Source organism: Gracilinanus agilis, chromosome 3 (assembly GCF_016433145.1).
Source record: "Gracilinanus agilis isolate LMUSP501 chromosome 3, AgileGrace, whole genome shotgun sequence".
NCBI classification, from domain to species: Eukaryota; Metazoa; Chordata; class Mammalia; order Didelphimorphia; family Didelphidae; genus Gracilinanus; species Gracilinanus agilis.
The window spans coordinates 119,491,691-119,516,006 of NC_058132.1; positions in this window are offsets into that span (position 1 = coordinate 119,491,691).

Below are 24,316 nucleotides of genomic sequence, written 5' to 3' on the forward strand. Positions count from 1 at the left end.
AGAATACTTATATCAAACAAAACCAAATACGTACAAAAAAATGAAAAATAACATACTTTGATATGTACTAAGACTCTATTGGTTTTTTCTGGGAGGTGGATAGCATTTTTCATCATGAGTCCTTTCGAATTGTCTTGGATCATTGCATTGTTGAGAATAGCTAAGCCATTCACACGTGATCATTGGGCAATATTATTGTTTCTGTCTGAGATGGGATTTGTACTTAGGAAGATGAGTGTTCCTAACTCCAGAATTGGGATTCTATCCACTGTGTCACCTACCGGCTCTACCACTGGCTTATTCTTCTTACCCCAAAATTCCAGGATGCAGTTCAGATATTATAGTGACCAGCACAACAATTTCTTTTGTTAGAAGGATTTTTTCCAAAGTAGAAAAGATAAAGATAATTAGGTTTCACATACTATCATTGATACTCTTTATCTATAGCAGTGATTCCCAAACTTTTTTTTGGCTTACTGCCCCCTTTCCAGAAAAAAAATCTTACTTAGCACCCCTGGAAATTAATTTAAAAAAATTTTTAATAGTAATTAATAGGAACGATAAATGCACCTATGGCCATCACCGCTCCCCCTGGATCACTGCAGCACCCACCAGGGGGCGGTGGCACCCACTTTGGGAATCACTGATCTATAGGGACCAAAACAAATCTGGACATTTCTGACATGACTTGACTCTCAAGATCTCCCACTTAATTCATTGAAATAAAACTATTTCCTGGGCTCCATGGATTTCCAAAGTCATTGGCTATTAAATGATTATAAAGTATTCATTAGCTATTAGGTACAAGATAAATTTTCTATAATTGTTTTCTGGGCTATTCGCTTACATCCACTTTTTCTTTGTTTGTTAAGCTGAAGAAGCAATTTCTGACTCCCTCTTTGGAGCTGTTAGAGATATAGGAAGGAAGCAAGCCTAATATCTTTAGCAAAGAGAGCTGTTAAATTGATATTGGTAGTGCATGATTGAAAAGTACAAAATACATTTTAAATGATATTTATAAGAACTAGAAAGTTTAATAAATAGAGAAAAGACATTTAAAAAGAACTAGTACTGTCATACCAAATATATATGTGGTTGCTACATATTCTTCTCATAGTAAGAATTTATTAAGCCCTTACAAAGGAAAACAAGTTGTGAGAACGTTGGAAAATTACTCAATTCCTTTGATTCTGTTTCCCATAATATGTTCGAGCCAAGATGGATAGTATAATGAGTGAAAGATGAAATGACTGAGGAAGCAAAGGTTCAGTCTTTCAAGAATATCAATTTATTACACAATGCATGGCAAATTCCCAACAAATCAGTACCAAGCTCCTTCCTCAGCCAAGAGCTGGCCCCCAAATACAGGGGGGCAGATTTTTATATAGTAAAAACAATCAAATAAGACTAGTTAACTAAAAAGGAAACAATATGACATTAGAGAATATGATTTCTAATTGGATGAAAGATTAGAGTCTCCAAGTTAGAGTGAATAGGTACAATTTTCTGGATTCAGAAAAAGAAGTATCCCACTCCTAACAAGTGTCCGTAAGCAATAAAAGGAACTCGGAAATAATGACTGGTCAGTACAAGACCAGTTCTCAGATAAAATATATGGATTGCTTAAGAGGTGCAATTATGAGAAAATTCCTTGCATCAACCTTAGCATCTGACTGTGTTTCTGGTCAACATAACCTAGGTACTTGGTTAAGGGTCTCCAAACAGCAAGTACAGGTGGTTCAGTTCCCCAGCTGTGGGAACTGTGGGCCTAGGTTCCAACACTGAAATAAGTTTTCTGCTCATTCTCACAATTGAATAAAGTTTTCTCAGAGGACAGACGTTAAATTAGTTGGACCATAATTAAATAGAAAAGGAATTGAGCAAGCTCTAGATTTGAGTCACAATATGGAGTCAGTTCCTTCAACACTAAGTCTCTGTTGTTGTTGAGTTGTTTTTCAGTTGTCTGAATTTTCATGAGCCCCTCTGGGATTTTCTTTGCAAAGAATTTCTCATATTCATTTATTTTTGTAAATATGTTTTTAGAAAAATGTAACTCCTTAAAAGTAGGGACCATTTTTAGGGGATATCTTTGGATTCCCATCAGCTGGCATGGTGCCTTCTGTGTGGTTTTTTTGTTGAGTTGTTTCAGTTCAATTCAACTCTTCGTGACTTTATTTTAGATTTTTTTTTTTTGGCAAAGATACTAGAATGATTTGCTATTTCCTCCTCTAGCTCATTTAGAGATGAGGAACCAAGGCTAACAAGATCAAATGACTTGCCTAGGATCATATGGCTAGTAAATATCCAAGGCTGGATTTGAATTCAAGGTCTTCCTGATTTTAGGTCTGGCTTTTATTGAGTTTAAAATAATGATAACAATATTCATTTGGAAGAACAAAAGGCCATGAATATCAAAGAAATTAATGAAAAAATGTAAAAGAAGGAGGTCTAACAGTACCAGATTTTAAACTGTTTTATAAACTAGTAATTATCAAAACTTTCTGGTACTGGCTAAGAAATAGAAAGGTTGATCAATGAAACAGAACAAACATGCAACGACAGTAGCAAAAGATTACAATAATTTTGTATTTGACAAAACTAAAGATCCAAGCTTATCCAGAGGTAAGAATTCACTAAAAATTGTTAAGAAAACTTATATCTTATAGTATATACTATCTTATACTATATACCAAGATAAGATAAAAACGGATATATAACTTAGACATAAAAAGAGATATGATCAAATTAGAAGAACATGGAAGATATTACCTATGAGATTTATGGACAGGTATATAGAAGAATTCATATGGATAGATGCAGATCATATCCATATTACATATCTATCACTTAGGAATCTATATGATTAGAATTTATTTATTAAACAAGAGATAGAGACCATTGTGAGATATAAAATGGATCATTTTGATTTCATCAAATCTAAAAGGGGTTGTACAAATAAAATGAATGTAGCCAAGATTATAAGGAAAGTGGAAAACTGGGCAAATTTTTTCATAGACAGATTCTTGGATGGAGGGATATCTCAAACATATAGAGAACTGTGCAGTTTAAAATTCTTTTAAGCCCTGGGAGACTATGTCTCCAGAACTCCTTGCTACAACTTCCCCCGTGGGAGGTGTCAGAGAAAGTATAAAAGAGAAAGTTTGGCGCCTTTTCAGGGTCTGCTCTCTGCTCTTTGGAGCCTGGAGGCTGGCTACCTTGATCTCTCTCTCTCTCTCTCTCTCTCTCTCTCTCTCTCTCTCTCTCTCTCTCTCTCTCTCTCTCTCTCTCTCTCTCTCTCTGTCTCTCTCTCTGTCTCTCTCTCTCTGTGTCTGTCTGTCTGTCTGTCTGTCTGTCTCTCTCTGCCTTTTTCCCTTTCTATCTACCTCCTAGTTTCCCCAGACCTTCTCCTTTCTAATCGAAATAAAACCTAGCTATTCTAAACTCTAAAGTTGTTCTCTGATCTTTTATTTGAACCCTGGAAGGGCTCTGATCAATTTCCCCTGCCTGGACTGGGTACCGCTACCTTCCTTTCCCTTCCTCTATCTTCCTCTCTCCTTTCTCCCATTCCTCCAGACCTCCTACCTTCATCCCTGATCCCCCTCACAGAACTCAGTCAAATTTCTAAGAATATTAGCCATTCTCCAATTGATAAATGACCAAAAGATATGACCAAAGAATTTTTGTATAAAGAAATCAGAGCTATGTATAGCCGGATGAAAAAAATGCCATAAATTATCACTGATTAGAGAAATGTGTAAATCAAAACAACTCTGAGAAGCCATCTCACGCCTATCAGATTGACTGAAATAATAAAGGGGCAAAATAGCAAATATTGGAGGGGATGTGGAAAAATGGGGACACTGACACATTGTTGGCAGAGCTGTGAACTGATCCAACTATTATGGAGAGCAATCTGGAATTATTCCCAAAGAGTAATAAAACTGTATGCACCCTTTGACCCAGCAATACTACTAATAGGTCTGCTTCACAAGATGATCAGGATAAAAGGATAGAATCTATAGGATCTGAAATATTTAGAGCTACTCTCTTTGGGGTGGCAAAGAACTGGAAACTGAGAGGATATCCATCAATTGGGGAATGGCTAAACAAATTGCGACATAGGGTTGGGAAGAAACTACTGCAGAGTGGTAGAAATGACAAGCAGATTAATTAAAAAAAAGTGTGTGTGTGTGTGTGTGTGTGTGTGTGTGTGTGTGTGTGTGTGTATGGATGTATTTGTCAAATAATGCCTTCTCTAGTGCAGGGAGATACCTGGAAACTTTTAATATAACAAATTACTTTTTTTTAAGTTTCAAAAAAATTAGAAAATGGGAATGACTCAATTTCCCATCAACTATACTGCTTTTGGACTTCTTTGGACTTCTCTATCATTTTCCCTGTCCCGTTGAATATCTTCTCTATTCCTCCTTCCTTACCTTCTTTTTAGTTTCCTTTTGTGTTTTGTTTCCCTCATTAGATTGAAAGTTCTCTGAGGGCAGGGATTGCCCATTTTTGTTTATATTTGTATTCCTTCTGCTTAGCACAGTGCTTGACATAGAAGATACTTAATAAGCATTAATTCCCCAAGTTATTAGCCTTTTTTTTTTTCCTCCTCAAATATTCTAAGAGATCTTTGTTTGGCTCCTTCCTTTGTCTCCATTATTTCCTAGTTTGTATTATACTCATTTACCTGTAAGAAAGGATGGTGTGACAGTAAATCATTGAGATAACACTAATGGTATAACATACAAAGCTCTCTATAAACAAAGTGCAACATAAATGTTAACCATTTAAGTATCAAGTTGCTAAGCCTTAATACATTCACCAGGTGAAAACCCTTTATCTGTTAAATCAGTCAAGCACAGGCTTTAAACTAAGGGGGATAATTGATTTACTTAGAGGGACATTACACAAGAACTATGTTTGGATTGGCTGAGGAAACTTGGTTATACCCTTTGCATAATCCAGGTCATTTGGACCAGAGAGAGCACATGCCTGGCAGAGGAGGGGAGAGAACATTCCAAAACCCCTTGAGAAGAAATTGGTTGAGTTTGGCACAGAGGGCTCCTGGGGGTACAGGAACAGGGCCCCAAAGCTTCAGCTATGGTCTCTTCTTTCTTTGCCCTTGACTATAGGCATTTCATGAGTTTTGAAGGGTCCAGAATTGAATTTTTTTTCTTGGTATCCTAGCAACATCTCTAGAATGGCTAATGGTAATATTTGATTTGGGTAACCAAGCACAGCCTAGACATAGTGAGCAAAGCAAATTCAAGGCTTTATAAAAATCTAAGCTGTACATAAGAAGAATATCTTGAGGACTCCAGAAAGGATTTCCAGGAGTTGTGTTACTTCTTGGCCAAATGTGCTCTCTGTGCTTGGGCTTTCCCTGGAATCTGTATGTGTTCATGGGAAAACGAGTCACAGCTTTTTGGGGAGAATTATGTGTACCAACTCTACTACTATAGTAGTACTTCTTTCTAAAAACTAAGTCTGACTGAATACTTGATGTTGACTGATAAACATGGCGGGAAGTATAGGAATGGGGACTTGTGAACTACTGCAATAGAACCGCACCCCCTTCATCACACTTTAGGACTAAGATTTTCAGGCTTATTTTGCTTTTTCAGCATATTCCATATTCACGTGACTGCCCTGCTCATAATCCTACAATGTGTGCCTATTGCCTATGGAATAAAATTGAAATGTTATCCACATCCAGAGAAAGAACTGTTAGAGTCTGAATGCAAATCAAAGCATACTTTTAAAGAACTTTATTTTTCTTGGGGGTGGGTTTTGCCTGTGTTTTCTTTTACCACATACTATGGAAATATATTTTGTTTGACTGCACATGTATAACTGATATCAAATTGCTTGCCTTCTCATTGAGAGGGAAGAAGGAGGGAGAGAATTGAGAACTGAAAAATTTTAAAAATGAGTGTTAAAATTGTTTTTATATACAATTTGAAAAAAATAAAATATCTGAAATAGAGGGGAAAAAAGGAATGAAGTCTGATCTCCTACCTAATATACAAGGATGACCCCAAAATGGCACGAGCCTATCTTTTCATTTTTTCTTACTCTAATTTCCTGAATGTTCTTTCTATGTTTTAGCTAAACATAACTCCTTATGTCCCACTTTCCTGTCTTTATCAGTTTACTCAAATTGTTCTGTATTGCTAGGTTGCCCCACAAAGCTGCACTTATGAAAGAATCATTCCATGGATGTAAATTGAAGCAAGTGCAGGTGATATTCAGATAAACAGAAGTAGACTGAATATATTATAAATAAGGCAAATGAACTGTTATTAGAATTAATAAATGCTCCAGACTTATTTCTTCAAGTCCCACTATCGCCTCTTTAACTTCATCTCAGAATAGAAAATAAAGGCTAGTCAGAGTGAGCTCCTTTCATACTCTAGATCTCAAAATGCCTTTTTATTACTTCTCTTCCATCTCTCTTTTATTTTAGTTTCTGATAAAGAGGTGGTCCATCTTTTCACGAATGTCAATCCATCTATTTTCACTCTTAATAACATTACCTCATATATTTCCTGGCCAGATTTCCCCTACAATCATTCTCCCTGTAATTCTTAATTTCTTCCCATCTCCTGGCTCCCTCTCTGCTGTTTTCAAACATGACCAAGTCTCTAAAACCTCTAATGAATATTCATGTAAAAATATTGAATATATTCTCCAATTGATAAATAGTCAAAGGATATGAACAGGCAGTTTTCAGACAAAGAAATCAAAGCTATCAATAGTCATAAGAAAAATGTTCCAAATCTCTATTGATTAGAAAAATACAAATTAAAACAGCTATAAGATACCACTTCACACCTATCACATTGGCTAATATGACAGAAAAAGAAAATGACAAATGTGGGAAGGGATGTGGGAAAATTATGGCAGTAATGCACTATTGGTAGAGTTGTGAACTAATCAATCATTCTGAAAAGGAATTTGGAATTATGCTCAAGATCCATAAAATTGTACAAAACCTCTGATCCAGCCACTATTAGACCTATATCTAAAGAGATTTTTTTTTAAAAAGGAAAAGGACTTATACATACAAAAATATTTATAGCAGCTCTTTTTGTAGGGCAAAACAATTGGAAATTGAGGGGATATCCTTTAAGTGAGGAATGACTGAACAAATTATAGTATGAGATGGTGATGGAATACTATTGTGCTTTAAGGAACGATGAGTAAGATGCTTTCAGAAAGAGCTGGAAAGACTTACATGAACTGATGCAAAGTGAAATGAGCAGAACTAGAACACGGCACTTAGAAACTGCAATACTGTATGATGGATAATTGTGAGCGACTTAGTTATTCTCTGCAATAGAATGATTCAAGACAATCCCAAAGGACTCATGATGAAAAATGATATCCATCTCTAGAGAAAGAACTGACGGAGAATGGATGCAGATTGAAGCATGGCATTTTCTTATAAGATACAGCTTATATGAGCAACATGAAATTGTTTTCTAGCTCAGGGAGAAGGGAGGAAAGGAGAAAACTTGGAACTCAAAATCTTAGAAAATGAATGCCAATAATTGTTTTTTACATGTAATTTACGTATAATAAAACATTATTAAAGAGTAAAAAAATGAAAACATTGAACAAAATTTTAGTAGAAAGATTATTCTTTTTGACCTAGTGGATTTATAATGGAAATGCAGTGTTGGTTTAATATTAACTTATAGCTAGAATTTATTTAACATTTTAAGGTTTGCAAAGTATTTTAAATATGTTTCTCAGCTGTGAAATTGGTGCTATTATCATCCCCATTTTATAGATGAAAGAAGATGAGACAACAAGATTAAGTCACTTTCCCAGGGGTTATAGAGCCAGTAAGTAAGTATCAGAGATAGGATTTGAACTCGGGTCTTCTGAGTCCAAATCCCATGACCTAACCTCTTTGAATCAGATAACTACAATATAACATATTTATAACATATAACTCCTCTCGCCGGGATATTATGGTGAAGACTTGGGGGATGATAGCATGTAGATGTTACTCATAGTTCTTTATTTCTGGGAATTTTGTAGTTGGAAGGAGCTTGCAGCCTCCAAGAAGCCATGAGGCTGAGATGGAGAGAAGCCATAGGGAGAGACAAAGGAGAGGGAAGACTTGGAAAGGCTTTGGTCCTTTCTGCGTGCTTCTCTTGAGCAGGTAAGAAAATGGAGGATTATGTATTGCCTCTGTGATAGGAAATAGTAAAAAACAAGCAAAGGTGGGGTAGAACGTACATGCAGGTAGGGATAGAGGTCATTGGATGGGCCAGCAAACACAAACTGGTGTAGAAAGCTAACCTGCTGCAAAGAAGCCACAGCACCGGGGAGAAAGCCAGGATCCAGGTGCCAGCACTGTCTCATATTGTTAATATAATCCAAATTATTCATTTTTCATCTTGTAATGTGCTGTATCTCTTGTTTGGTAATAAATTGTTCTCTTCTCCAGAGATCTGACAGGTAAACTGTTCTATGTTCCCCTAATTTACTTTATAATATCACTCACATTTCTTTCAAGCACAAAATGTTTTCATTGTGTTGTGGCTGTTTGGGGGAATATTTGGTAATTTTCTTCTTTGTTTATGCATCTCACTATTAGTTTATCTTCTTGGGAGCCGAGTTCATATTATAAGTAAGCTTTCTCTCTTGGCTCATCTGTCTTTTGGCTGTTTTTTTCTATTCCCTCTAACTTGCTTCAGACTTCCTTCCTCATTTTCTGTTTCTCTATTGTTTTTTTGCCTGGTTTCCTTTGCAAAGAGCCCCAATTCTGAATGGCCTGAATAAACTCAAGTTGGAGGTGTTGAGGACTGGATAAATGGAGATTTTGAACCTTGGACTTCATCCCCCATAAGTCCCTTAGTTTTCCCAAAATTCTCTTTAATCTCTCCTGTGCCTCCACGTTTGCATGGTCATGTTATTATTTTATTTTATTTTATTTTATTTTTTAAACCCTTAACTTCTGTGTATTGGCTTCTAGGTGGAAGAGTGTTAAGGGTGGGCAATGGGAGTCAAGTGACTTGCCCAGGATCACACAGCTGGGAAGTGTCTGAGGCTGGATTTGAACCCAGGACCTCCCATCTCTAGGCCTGGCTCTCACTCCACTGACCTACCCAGCTGCCCCCACATTATTATTTTATATTTGGCTGTAACTCCTCTCTCTTTCTTTTTTGTTCCTGGGAGTGAGCTAGTTAGTAACCTTTTTGTTAGGTCTCTGTTAGTTTATTATTAATAGAGTATTCATAAATATAATATTTAGTATTTTGCATATTAATTTTAATCTCCACAGGGCATAAATGGGTTCTTACTCTAGTTAGTGTTATAACTAGGTGCTTGTACCCTTTTCTCCTTGGACACAGGAGCTCTTTTCCCTCTAGTTTCCCCTGTACTCCCAAACCCTTCCCTCCCCCCATAAATCAGCCTTCAGACACATCTTAGCTGTGTGACCCTGGGCAAGTCACTGAACCAAGTTTACCTCAGTTTCCTTATCTGTAAAATGGGGATAATAATAGAGCTTACTTCACAGGTTTGTTATAAGGATCAAATGAGATGATCTTTGTAAAACATTTAGCCCAGTACCTGACACATAGTAGGCATTTAATAAATGCTGGTTTCCTTCCATCATAGTTGTACCCCCTTCCATTTCCATGGCTGTGCAGGATCGATGTTTTCTACCTGTTATGAGGTTGGGGTTTTGGACTTAGCCACCACCATCAGAGGACAGAAGAGCAATCAGCACAGATGAAGCTTGAAATGCAAATCTTTTCAGGATAATCTGAGGGTCCTTAGCATGGATGGAGGCTTTAAGTGGTTCTGCCATGGGCTGCTATTTCAGAATACTTTTTAGCATTTAGAAATATTTCCATATTCTTGCTGCAGTTTTAATGACAGAGGATTTGGTACAATTTTTGCAGTTTTGAGTTGGTGGGATAACAAAGGATATCAAGACTTACCTACATATACTGCCAGCTTGTTAGCCGTCTGAGATTTTCTCCTAGGTAGCACAGTGGAGACAATTCTGGGCTCGGGATCAGGAAGACAAGTTCACATCCTGCCTCGGACCCATGCTCGCTGTTTGACCCTGGGGAAGTCACTATGAGATAATCATAGCCCTGACTTCAAATAAGAAAACTGCAAAGTGCTTAGCACAGTGTTTGGCACATAGAGTGCACCATCTAAATGTTAGCTATTGTTCTTCTACACAATTCTCACAATGGCTATTACTATTCCTCTTTTATTTAGAAACTTTTATTTGTTTAAATAATAATTTATTTAATAATTTGTTTAAATTATAAAAATTAAAAAATTGTTTAAATAAACTTTGATTTGTTTATCTTATTTATTTGTTTGTAGTTGAGAGTATTTCTGAAGGAAATCATTTTCCTGGTTCATCAGATAATGTTTGTGTTTGTGTGTGCACATAAGTATGATTTTCACCCAATATCGGGAAGCCTGAGTTCAGGGGCTGATCACTAGAATTACTTGCTTGATCTACATCTGTACTAGAGTCTGAGCCATATGAAAGTGGGTTCTTTTACACGTAGGCTAAAATTGGTCATACTTATTCCTGAGCAAAAACTCAAAACAGATAACTGATTCTACCCTCCGTGATGGCAAGAATGGGCAAATGCAACGTTGGGCTTTTGGGAACATGAAGGCAGTACGAGCGCCTGGGTCTGAGCCAGGACTTGGGCTCCTGGGTCTGAGCCAGACAGGACCTGGGCTCCTGGGTCTGAGCCAGAAAGGACCTGGGTCTGAGCCAGACAGGACCTGGGCTCCAAGGATCTTTCTTCCACTGAACCATTTATACCCATTTCATGTCACACGGGCTTCACCATCATGAAAGATGAAGCAATGACTTTATAGTTTGCTTGATGGAGCTTCCTTGCCCTTCTGCTTGCCTCTCCTGGGTCACATCAGCTCCTTCTTTAAGTGTGTTCCCCCCCGCCCCCGGCAGTTAGAGGGTCACATTCCAGAGTCATGGGGCTTAAAGGGCCTGGAGCCTCCCCTAAACTGAGAAGAGATTGCCTACTTCTTGGGGATTCGGATACATGTCCTTTCTCCACCTTAATCCTAGGCTCCCTGGAGAAAGACCTTTTTTTCTTTCTACAGCAAAAATGGGAAGGATGAAGTGTCGGCTCAGTTTCCAGGTGGACTCATCTCAAGCTTCCTGATAGAGCACAGGAGAGAAGAGAATGGAAGCAACAGCTGCATGGACTGAGCTCTTCTGATGCCCAATTCAGGTTCTTAAGAGTCAATGAATGAATGAAAAAAAAGATATAAAAAAATTGAGAGATTTTACATTTTACAGTGTGGACAAGGTTCTATATTTTGCCGGATATAGAAACATGGATGCAGATACTTGAAGACTAGATATAAACAAAATATTTTGAGAGGAGGTAGGGAACACTAACACCTGGGAAGATTGATAAAGGTCTCCTGTAAAAAGGCAGAACTTGAATTTCTTTTTTTTTTAAATTTTTAAAATTTTATTTTTTAGAAAAAATTTTCCATGGTTACATGATTCATGTTTTTACTTTCCCCTTCACCCCCAAACCCCTCAACCAACCCCCCATAGCCTATGCTCTTTTCTACTGGTTTTAACATGTGTTATCAATCAAGACTTATTTACATATTATTGATAGTTACATTGGTGTGGTTGTTTCAGTTCTACATCCAAATCGTGTCCTCATCAACCCAAGTGTTCAAGCAGTTGTTTTTCTTCTGTTTCCTCTCCTGCAGTTCTTCCTCTGAATGTGGGTAGCATTCTTTACCATAAATCCCTCTGAATTGTCCTGGGTCATTGCATTGCTGCTGGTACAGAGGTCCATTACATTCGGTTTTACCACATTGTATCCGTCTCTGTGTACAATGTTCTTCTGGCTCTGCTCCTTTCACTCTGCATCAATTCCTGGAGGTTATTCCAAGAACTTGAATTTCTTTATTGCTGGACACTGGGGATACAAAGAAAAGTACAGGAAGGTCCCTGCTCTCAGGGAGCTCTTAGTCTAATGGGAGACAACCAGAAAACAACTGTGTATAAATAAAGCTTCATACAGGATAAATTGGAGATAATCAACAAAGGGAAGGCACTAGCACTCAGGGTTGTCAGGAAAGGCTTCTTGGAAGCTAGGGATTTGAAGTGGAGAAAAGGAAAGAGGATATTCTGGGGATAAAAACAGAAATGAATGAAATATTTTATATCTAGAACAAGTCTGTCCTCATGATTCTGTCTGTCCACAGAATGGTGAAGGGGAGAAATATGAGATCAATCTTGAAAGACAGGTTAGTCAGATTGTGAAAGGCTTTGAATAATAGACAAAGGAGTTTGTATTTGATCCCAGAGGCAATCAGGAGCCATGGCAGCCTGAGTGGGGGAAGGACATGATCAGACCTGCGCTTTCAGAATACCAATTTGTCAGCGTGTGGAGGATGGATTGGGGAGAGGGATCATACACACAGAGATCATTTGGGCTATTTTAACAGCCTTCAGTCTAGCTCTGTTATCTGACACATAAAACTTCATCCCTGCCTGAAACTCTCAGACTTTTAGTGAGAGTATTGCCGTGGAATATAGGTCTGCTGCCCTGTCACTGTTATATGGGTCTGTTTCTAGCAATTCTATTTCCTGACACTCCTCTTCCTAAGCTATGTGGCTTGTGTCGACTTCCTACTTAAATGCTACTTCCAACGTAGCAATAAGGAAATGTATAAAAATCACACCACAATTCGTCCAGTGGATTTGAAAACCACTTTATAATGTACAAAATAGTGGTCACATTACTAACATTAAATGAATGATTTCCTGGCACTCTTGTTGAAATAGAATCCATTAGTCTGGCCTTCCATGTAATTCTAATGGAGACACATTTGCTTAAAAAATTAACTCTTCCATTTAAAAGGAGAGGAGAATAAGAAAATTCAAGTTCAAAATAAAGTCAAATGAGAGAGAACATCAATAGAAATTTTCTTAAAGATTAAAAAAAAACCTTACCTTCTTTCTTAGAATTAATATTAATTATTAGTTCGAAGGCAAAAGAGCAGTAAGGGCCAGGCAATTGGGATTAAGTGTCTTGTCCAGCATTACACAGCTAGAATGTGTCTGAGGTCACATTTGAACCCAGAACCTGTGTCTTTATCCACCAAGCTGCTCCTCAGAGATTTTTGACGTGCATATGAAAATTGGTCATTTCTTTTCATACTTGCATATTCTCTTGGTTTATCATCTTTCCCTTTACATCTTCCCCTTCTTTCAAACTTCCCTTTTTCTGTTGAGGGCACCACCATCCTGCCTGTCAGCCAGGTACATAAACTTGAAGTCATTCTTGACTCTTCCCTCTTCCTCAGTTCCTATAACCAATCAGCAATCAATTTCTTACTCCTCAGCTTCATCTCTCACATTTATCTCTTTATTCACTCACACAGCCTCATCAACTTTTATTTGGACTACTTAACCAGCCTCCTATTTGTCCTCCATGCTTCTCATCTATTTCTTTTACAATCTATCTTCCATTCCATTCGACAAAATCATCTTCCTAAGTCAAATTCTGACCAGGCCATTCTCCTGCTCAAAAACAATCAGAAGTTCCCTCCTTCCCCTGGGCAGTTTGTAGGTCTGGAGATGAGCCAAGGTTCTGTCATAATCAACTGCATTCAACAGGAGCTAGTCCCACCTTTCACAAGTTTCTGACACAAATCAAGCAAACGTTTATTAAACACCTCCTTTGTGCAAGGTTCTGTGCATAAATCAAGGGCGTCCTTGATGAGGATGTTAGTAGAAAACAGGCCGACTTTTGCAAGCAATATTTGGTAGACTTCATGTTTGTTACTTACAGTGGCATAGAATACAAGATCCCATTTTGCTTATTATTTATTGGTTTGAAAGAGCATTTGATTCAACTGAGCAGAATGTTTCCTTACAGGCTCTCTTCAGTGGGGTATCTCCAATTTGTGAATTAAAAATCATTTAGCATTCCATATAATGATAGAAGCAAACCTGTTCAAAGACCCTTCTGAGCACAATGAGGCTAAGCAAAAACAACAAAATAAAACAGAGAGCTGTATCCTCTCCTATGTGAAGAAGAAGGTGCTAGGGATATAAAGGCAGAAACAAAATAATCTCTGGCCTCAAGGAACTTAAGTCCTACCAAGACAGATATAACCTGAGAACAGATAAGTAAACCAAAGATAATCTGAAGATTGAAAGCACATTAAGACTTAGGGGGTCAGGAAAGATTTGCTTTAAAAATGGCACCTGAGCTAATATAATAAAAATGACAATTCTAACTAAATTAATTTATTTATTCAGTGCTGTACAAATAAAACTACCAAAAATTATATTATAGAACTAGAAAAATAATAACAAAATTCATCTGGAAGAATAAAAAATCAAGAAGATCAAGGGAATTGATGAAAAAAAATGAGGATTGTGTCCTAGGAGTACCAGATCTCAAACTGTACTATAAATCAGTAACCATTAGAACCATCTGTTACTGACTAAGAAATAGAGTGGTGGATCAATGAAATAGATTAGGGGTAAGAGAAAATAGAAATCTAGTGTTTGATGAACCCAAAGATTCTAGCTATTTTTCCCCTTTTATTTAAAAATATTTTAAAAATTTGATAACAAATTTCCACAAGTTTTTCGAAGCTATATAATCCAAATTGTGTCCCTTCCTTCTACCTTCTCGCTCCTGGAGCTTGCAAGCAAATAATGGGTTGTGCATGTATTATCACACAAGACATGTGTCTATATCAGTGATGGGCAAACTATGGCCTTTGGGCCAGATGTGGCCCCCTGAAATGTTCTATCCGGCAGTGCAACATTATTCCTAATCTGGCAAACACAATGAGTAGGATACAATACAATGAAATTTCAAAAGAGTTGCCTTAGAAACAGACTGACATATGAGCATTTCCTTTCCATTGGCCCCCACTTTAAAAAGTTTGTCCATCACTGGTCTATATTATTAATTTTTTCAAATGAAGATTCTAGCTTTTGGAATAAGAACTCACTGTTTGACAAATACTACTGGGAAATTGGAAAATAGTATGGCAGAAACTAGGCATAGACAAATATCTCACAGCCTATACTAAGATAAGGTCAAAATGGGTATATGATTATGACATAAATGGTAATGCTAGAAGTAAATTAAGGAAACATAGTGTTGTGAGGGTTTATTTAGTAATTTATGTAGCATAGTGTTGGACCTAATTCAATAGTTCTTTTACTTTCAATTTTATTAATTTCTCCTTTGATTTTTCAGTATTTCCAATTTAGTTTTTTATCTGGAGCTTTTTAATTTGTTCTTTTTCTAATTTTTTAAGTTGCATGCCCAATTCATTAACCTCTGCCCTTCCTAATTTGTTAATATATGCACTCAGTGATATAAATTTTCCTCTTAGAACTGCTTTGGCTGCATCCCATAAGTTTGGGTAAGATGTCTCATCATTGTCATTGTCTTCAATGAAATTATTAATTGTTTCTATGATTTGTTCTTTCAATAAATTATTTTGGAGAATCATATTATTTAATTTCCAATTAGTTTTTGGTTTGCCTCTCCATGTATTCTTACTAATAACTATTTATTGCATTATAATCTGAGAAGATTACATTTATTATTTCTGCTTTTTTGCATTTGTCTGCCATGTTTCTGTGCCCTATTACATGGTCTATCTTTGTGAATGTTCCATGTGCTGCTGAAAAGAAGGTGTATTCCTTTTTGTCTCTATTTATATTTCTCCAAATATCTATTAACTCAAATTTTTCTAGGGTTTTGTTCACTTCTCTTATCTCTTTCTTATTTATTTTTTGGTTTGATTTATCTAGATCTGATAGGGGAAGGTTCAGGTCCCCCACTAGTATGGTTTTGCTATCTATTTCATCCTTGAGCTCCACTAGCTTCTCCTTTAGAAATTTGGAAGCTATTGTATAAATATATACAAAACTAGGGGGGAAGAAGATAATAATAAGAAAAAAGGAAAGCAAACAAAAAGGAATAAATTTATATTCCATAAAGAAGCACATGGGATCAACAGGGGAAAAATAACAATACATTGTAAGGGTAAAGCGGTTAGAGAGAAGGAATATTCAATACTTAAGTGCATTGAAATCAACTTAGAGAAGAACAATCAGATCCATAGGAGCAGAAAATTGATTCACCGCCCTATAGAGAAGTAGAAGGGTAACAAAGGGACTGGTGGGGAGGGAAGCAATACTAGGGAGGGAGAGGACTTGGGGGGGAGCACCACATGGCTTTAAAGAACAATAAGAGGGGAATAAGAAGGGAGGGGAGAGAAAGGGAAGTACAACAAGGGAGGGGATTATAGGAACTGATTAAAAACAAAACACTGGTATAGAAGGAAACAGTGAAAGAAGAAAGAACAGGACTAGGAGAGAGAATCAAAATGTCTGGGAATGCAGAGTTGATAATTATAACATAGTGTTGGACCTAGCAGGAAGGGCTGGAGGATTCCAAGATGGAATGAAGGAGCAGGAAGTTGCTTGTGCTCTGAGAGGGACTCCATTAGTGGTTGGCACAAACTGTTACTAGCCCTGGGAGATCTCAGACCTGCATCCTGATTCCCTGGGATCCTGAGTGGTGGTGGCTTTCAGCAAGTGGACAAGACCTGCAGAGCTGCACCAAGTGGAGGAGGAGTTTGGGATCTGGTGGACAGCATCTCAAGCACACTCTCTCTACTTGGATACCTTGGACCACCTTGGCTTTTGGCATTCTTCGATCATCTGTGGTATAAAAGTGAAAACTGGGAAAAGCCATCTAGAAGTGTATATATTTCTATGGACATGGGAAATGTATCAAAACTACATTACCCGTGATCCAACTGGTTTCCGTTTCCGGGTCTTTGGGCTTGGGGAGGCTGACGTCTTGACGCAGGGAAGAGCTTAAATCTCCTGGGTTAGGAGGGAGTGGTCTTTTTTGCCAGTAGGCTCTTGGCCAGCAGACTCGAGACAGTAATGGAGGCGGCAGTTTTGAATGCTTACAAGCGCGTGGTCTGATAACTTATCTATCAGCATGGCTTTAATTAAATCACTAATTTATATTATTATACCAGCCTTTATCATTTTTAATATTTATAATTTGGCGAACCAGAAGGTCGAAATTCGAACTCTAAATCTTCCAGATAGCCTAATGATAGCCATGCCTGTTTTTTGGCCGTCTGGCTCAGCTCTTTTGAGCACTTTTTTAAAAAAAGGAAAGTGGCTTTCCTTGCCATGCTTTTGCTAAAAGCAAGAGCACGTTTTTACCTCCGGCGGGACTCAGCCAGCCAGTCCAGCCCAAACCACCTTGGGAGGGAGGTCAGGCCAGCCGATTCGGGCTTTTGGCTTTACACTAAAATGCTGGAGCCCAGCCAGTGTGTCTCTGCCGCTGCTCTCCTGACTCCTGACTTGCGCCGAAAGCCTACACCATCGTTAGAGTGCCTGTGATCTCCGATCCTGACTCGATGGTGCTGCTGGAGCCCAGAACCCCGAGCTAGTTTTCCTGAGATTTCCGGGAAGGAACCCAGTCCTGACTTGCCGAGATCTCAACCTCCAGAGACTGCTTCAGTTCCTGCCGCTAATGATTTGGGTATATTCCCCTTTCTCTCTACTTTCTTATAGTAGACATTCTAGCCTTCCACGTGTTTCTCTAAAGACCTAAATTAGGCAACACCCACACAGACTCTACACGTGGGTATTTTCCTGAGCTTTTCTCCACTAACCCCGAGCCCACGTGGACGATAGCGTCTGGACCTAGCAACTAGCGTTTACCCTTAATCGGCCGAATGGCCTATTCAGACTTGCTTGTGATTAAAAACTGAACTCAGAGGAAGAATATTCACCCTATACGGGCTCAGAACTTTGAACTTTTAGAAAAAAAAACCCTTAAACTCAGCAGAACTCAATCAAAAGAACCTTAAATTGAAACCAGGGGTGAACTTTTAAAACCTTGGAACTGAATGAGCCTAAATGTAAGAGGGAAAATTTAGGTATTTATAGATATATATTAAAAATATGTGGCCACCAGGAATCAACAATTTAGGTTGATTCCGTAATTAAATCAGACCCAAGTCAGCATTGGGTTGAAGAGTTTATTTACAATCGGTAGGTAAAAGTAGGAATAAAGAGAAAAGGAGAGGCTAGTCCAGGCCAAAGGCCTGGACGGAGGGAGAAGGTTAAAAGGCTAAATAAATGAAGCTGTAAGCCACAAGGCCCAGCAGCCAGATAGGCAGAGGTTAGAATTGGGCCAGCTAGGCCAAGGAAGTCAGCCTAACTTAACCACGTGACAATATTGAGTGTAAGTTCTCTGTGGTCTCAGGAGATGCTTCTTCTTCCAGTTCCAGACGGCAACTGCCCCCACAGGAAGTTCACTAACTTACTTAAAGAGATAGTGTCTTTCATCACTTCCTGTGGTCCACCTCTAATTCAAATGGACAAATGGCAGTTTCTACATTGATTTGGACTGCCCAAAGGGCAGTCCCTTATTCTTGATTTGTTACTTATTGTCACGTGTGGGTAACTCATCTCCCCTCCCCACCAAGGGAGGTGAGAGTGACATCATTAGCACGCCTGGGTTGAGTAGATTTTTGACTATTAATGGGATCAAGCTAATTCTATTTACACAGTGGATTACTGTGAGAACCCTCAAAGCCACCCTCAGGCCCTTTATCTGTGCTGGTCAAGCCTGGCTGGAACCAGGTTTGAAGCAGCTTCCCAGTGACTCCAGAACTGCTCCTTTGAGCCCAGCCTGGGCTAGGTCAATTAGAATTAGAGTAGACAGGTCCTCCCCTTGCCCTGTGGTTTTGCCATTTAGGTTTTAGTGTAGAATCCCCTATCCCACCTTTATTAGTAAATCATAATTAAAACTGTTAAACCCTTTACCTTGCCTGCTGGTTCCATAGACTCTGGCCTAGTAGTGAGCAGGGTGACAGTTGGAGCCAAATGCCATTCTTGATTCTTGGTCTCCCTATCCTGGTTAGTCCTGTCTCTCCTTCAACCCAATATGTGTACCCACAACCATTAGGTTATATTTTAACATCCCTGGTGCCCAATCTTTTTACAATAGGATAGTTGTTCATTATTTCCACTAGTCTTTTAGTTGATTTTCTAGGATTCTTTAAGTGTGGGAGGCCAATGAGAGAAACAGCCTTAAATAGATAAAAATCTGAGACTCCTCTTTTGACCCCTTTTATGATCCATACCTTTTCTTATTGAAAAACATTATAGCCATATTGGAAAACTTTAAGTTCCTAGCAAATCAACAGTCAAGAGGTTAACATTCTCTCCTTTGGTCAGAAATACAACTGTTTTTGTTTCAAAAGTAGTTCAGACAGTCAAGGTAAAAAATTCCTCTAGGAGGGGCTATCCACCCCTGAGAAAAGTATCCCAGACTTAGTTTACTGATAATGGGCCAGCCAAAATTCAGCCTTGGCCTTGTTCTATTTTTAAGCCAATGAGATTTTTTTGTGTTTTGATATGACATAATTTGTAATTTCTGTGCAACTTCGAATTTGCTTTGTGCTTTCCTGTGTAATGGGTTTTGTTTACATTACATAATAAAATCCCAAGCTCATTGTGAGAGACACAGCAGCAGCATGAGCTGATAGAAGGATCTCCTGTGTCCTTTACTTTCTTATCAACTAAGCTGTCCTTATCAGATTATCTGGAGATGATAAATAGATTTTGACATTTAAATATGCAATCATATCATCTGCAAACAGTAAAAGTTTATTTTCCTCATTAACTAATCACTTCAATTTATTTTTCCTCTCTAATTGCTACCACTAGTGTTTCTAGTACAATATTAAATAATAGAGGTGATAATGGGCATCCTTGCTTTACTCTTTATCTTATTGGGAAGGCTTCTAACTTTTCTCCACTGCAGATGATACTTGTTGATGGTTTTAAATATATACTGTTTATTATTTTGAGGAATGACCCTTCTATTCCTATGCTTTCTAGTGTTTTCAGTAGGAATGAGTGTTTATTTTGTCAAAGCCTTTTTCTGCATCTATTGAGATAATTATGTGATCTTTGTTGGTTTGATTTTTATTGATATGGTCAATTATGTGGATGGTTTTCCTAGTATTAAACCATCTCTGCATTCCTGGTATAAATCCCATCTAGTCATAGTGGATAATCCTTGTGATAACTTACTGCAGTCTTTTTGCTAGTATTTTATTTAAAATTTTTGCATTTATGTTCATTAAAGAGATTGGTCTGTAGTTTTCTTTCTCTGTTTTTGGTCTGCCTGGCTTTGGAATCAATACCATATTTGTGTCATAAAAAGAATTTGGTAAGACTCCTTCTTTGCTTATTTTGTCAAATAATTTGTATAGTATTGGGATTAGTTGTTCTTTAAATATTTGATAGAATTCACTTTGTGAATTCATCTGGCCCTATGGATTTTTTCTTAGGAAGTTCCTTGATGGCCTGTTCAATTTCTTTTTCTGAGACAGGATTATTTAAGTATTCTGTTTGCTCTTTTTAAAATCTAGGCAATTTATATTTTTATAATTATTCACCTATTTAACCTAGATTGCCATATTTATTGCCATATAATTGAGCAAAATGATTCTTAATAATTATCTTAATTTCCTCTTCATTAGAGGTGAGATCACCCTTTTCATCTTTGATACTGTTAATTTGATTCTCTCCTTTTTTATTTTAATTAGATTAACCAGTATTTTATCTATTTTATTTGGTTTTTCAATGTATCAGCTCCTAGTCTTATTTATTAGTTCAATAATTCTTTTACTTTTGTAAAGATGGGGCACCAGGGATGTTAAAATACAACCTAAATGGTTTGTGGGTACACACTGGGTTGAAGGAGAGACAGGACCAACCAGGATAGGGAGACCAGGGTTCACTGATTTATCAGACAAAAGAATGGCAGTTGGCCCAATGGACACCCAGCTCACCCTAGGCCTGGGTCTATGGAACCAGCAGGCAAAGTAAAAGTTTATACAGTTTTAATTGGGAAAATAATAATGAAGGATGGGAATAAGGGAATTCTACACTTGAAAACCTAAGGGCAAAACACAGGGGCCAAGGAAGGACTTAACTACTCTATCCTAATTGACCTAAGCCAGGCAGGGCCCAAAGGAGCAGTATTGGAGTCACAGGGAAGACTTCTTCAAACTTGGTTCCAGCCAGGTTTGGTCAGCACAGCTAAAGGGTAATTGGGGTCTCACAGGATGCCAAGATCCAAGGTGATCCAAGGTACCCAGGTAGGGAGAGTGAGTTTGAAATGCTGTCCACCAGATCCCAAATCACTTCCCCACTTGGTGCAGCTCTGTAGGTCTTGTCCACTTGCTGAAAGCCTTCACCTTTCAGGATCCCAGGGAATCAGGATGCAGTTTTTCCCTAACTCTGAGATCTCCCAGGGTTAGCAACAGTTATGTCCAACCACTAATGGAGTCTCTCTCAGAGCACAAGCCCTACTTCCTGCTCCTTCATTCCATCTTAGAATCCTCCAGCCCTTCCTGCTAGGTCCAACACTATTACTAAATTAATTGTTAAATAAACCCTCACAATACTTTCAATTTGATTAGTTTCTCCTTTAATTTTTAGGATTTCCAATTTAGTTTTTATCTGGAGCTTTTTAATTTGTTCTTTTTCTAATTTTTTAAGTTGCAAGCCCAATTCATTGATCTCCTCCCTCTAAATTTTGTTGCTATAGGTACTCAGAGATAGACGCTTTCCTCTGAGTACTGCTTTGGCTGTATCCCATAGGTTTTGATATGATTTCTCATTGTCATTCTCTTTAATGAAGTCTGTAATTGTTTCTATGATTTCTTTTTTGACTCACCAGTTCTGAAGAATTAAATTATTTCGTTTACAATTGATTTTAAATTTGCCTTTCCATGGATCCTTGTTAATTTTAATTTTTACCACATTATGATCTGAAAAAAGTGGCATTTATTATTTCTGCTTTTCTGCATTTGTTTGCAATATTTCTATGCCCTAGTACATGGTTGATCTTTGTATTTATACCATGTACTGCTGAGATGAAAGTATATTCCTTTTTATCCCTGTTCAGTTTTCTCTAGATATCTACTAACTCTAATTTTTCTAGCATTTCATTTATTTCCCTTACTTCTTTCTTATTTATTTTTTGGTTGGGTTTATCTAGTTCTGAAAGGGAAAGGTTGAGATCCCCTACTAATATGGTCTTACTATCTATTTCCACCTTGAACTCCTTTAATTTTTTCCTTTAGAGATCTAGATTCTATTCCATTTGGTGCATAAATGTTTAATAATGATATTACTTCATTGTTTGTAGAACTCTTTTACAGAATGTAATTTCCTTTCTTATCTCTTTTTTAGCTTTTTTTTTTTTAAATTTTAAACCCTTAACTTCTGTGCATTGACTCATAGGTGGAAAAGTGGTAAGGGTAGGCAATGGGGGTCAAGTGACTTGCCCAGGGTCACACAGCTGGGAAGTGTCTGAGGCCAGATTTGAACCTAGGACCTCCTGTCTCTAGGCCTGGCTCTCAATCCACTGAGCTACCCAGCTGCCCCCATCTTATCTCTTTTAATCAGATCACTTTCTACTTGAGCTTTGTCTGGTTGGTACCATGATTGCTATTCCTGCTTTTTTTAACTTTAGATGACATAATAAATTTTGCTCTAATCTTTTACCTTGAATCTGTGTGTGTCACCCTGTTTCAAATGTGTTTCTTGTAAATAACATATAGTTGGATTCTGATTTTTAATTTACTCTGCTATCTGCTTCTGTTTAATGGGTGAGTTCATACCATTCACATCCATCATAATGATTACTAATTGTGCATTGCCCTCCTTTTCTTTCTGTTTCTCCTCAACTGTGTTTTGATTTCTGTCACCCTCCCCCTCCACACACACTTACTCCCTCTCTTCTCTTCTCTTTTTCTCCTTCTATTTCCCTGTGGAGTAAGATAGAATTCTATACCCCACTCAGTATACTTGTTTCACCCTCTCTGAGCCCTTTATGATGAGAGAAAAGTTTAAACATTTCCTATCACCACCCTTATCTTGCTCTCTATATATTGATTTTTCACGCCTCTTTATGTTATATAATTTACCCCATTCTATCTCTTCCTTCCCTTTTCTCTCTGTACAACTCTCTCTTTCAGCCCTTGATTGATTTTTTACATATCATCCATATGCATACATATCATATCACATATACATATTACCCAATATCATCACATTTACATATACATCATATCATCATAATCAGCTTACTTCTCTACCTTCTTTCTGAGTAAATTCCTTCTATCTTCTCTACTACTAAGGGTAATTTTTGAGAATTACAGAAATCCTCCTTCCATGTATACATATAAACATTTTGACCTTAATGAGTCCCTTAATTTTTCTCTTTCTTATTTATCTTTTGGGGCTTCTCTTCGTGTCTCATATTTGAACTTAAATTTTTTTGTTTACATCTGACTTATTACTGTTGTGAGGAAGATAAGATTAGTTATTGATTAGGTATTAAGATGTATCTAGTAGGAAGAAGCTGGAGCTGGGAATTCCAGGATGGAATGAGGAAGCAGGAAGAAGTGACGTGCTCTGGAAAGGACTCCATTGGGGGTTAACACAAACTGTGCTTAGCCCTGGGAGCACTCAGAGTAAAAGGACATCCTGTATCCTGATTTTCCCCTGGGATCCTGAGTGGTGGCATCTAGCAAAGAGAGAAGATCAATAGTCCTGTATCAAGGAAGAGGAGAAAGTTTTGAGATCTGGTGGACAGAGTCTTGAGCACACCGTCTCTACTTGGTACCTGAGACTACCTTGGCTCTTGGCATCCAGAGATCATTAGTGGATTTCAGTGAGAATCCCAAAGCCACAAAGCCCCTAGCTGAGCTGCTCAAGCCTGGCAGGTTCCAGGTCTGAGGAAGTCATTCAGAGACTCCACTGCTCCTTGGGTCCTGTCAGTTTAGATTACTAAGTTAGTGTAGAAATAAGTCTTTCCTTTCCCTGTGGGTTATGTCATTAGATTTAAGGTTTTAGAGTAGATATCCCTATCCCACCTTTTAGTTGTTCATAATTAAACCCAGTTATATCCTGTTACCTTGAATACCTGTTGAATTCAAGGCCTCTGGCCAGAGTGACAGTTGGCTAACTGTCATTTGTCAGTTAGGAGCAGCTTGGCTGTTCAAGTCTTCAATGTCCAGGTCTAGTCTCTCATAAATCCCAGTGTGTGTTCCCACAAACCATTTAGTTTATTTATAATATCCCTGGTGACCCCATTACCTTTACTTATATTTCCTATATTACTCAGGAATATTTGGAATCTATCTTATTGAATGTCCATTTTTT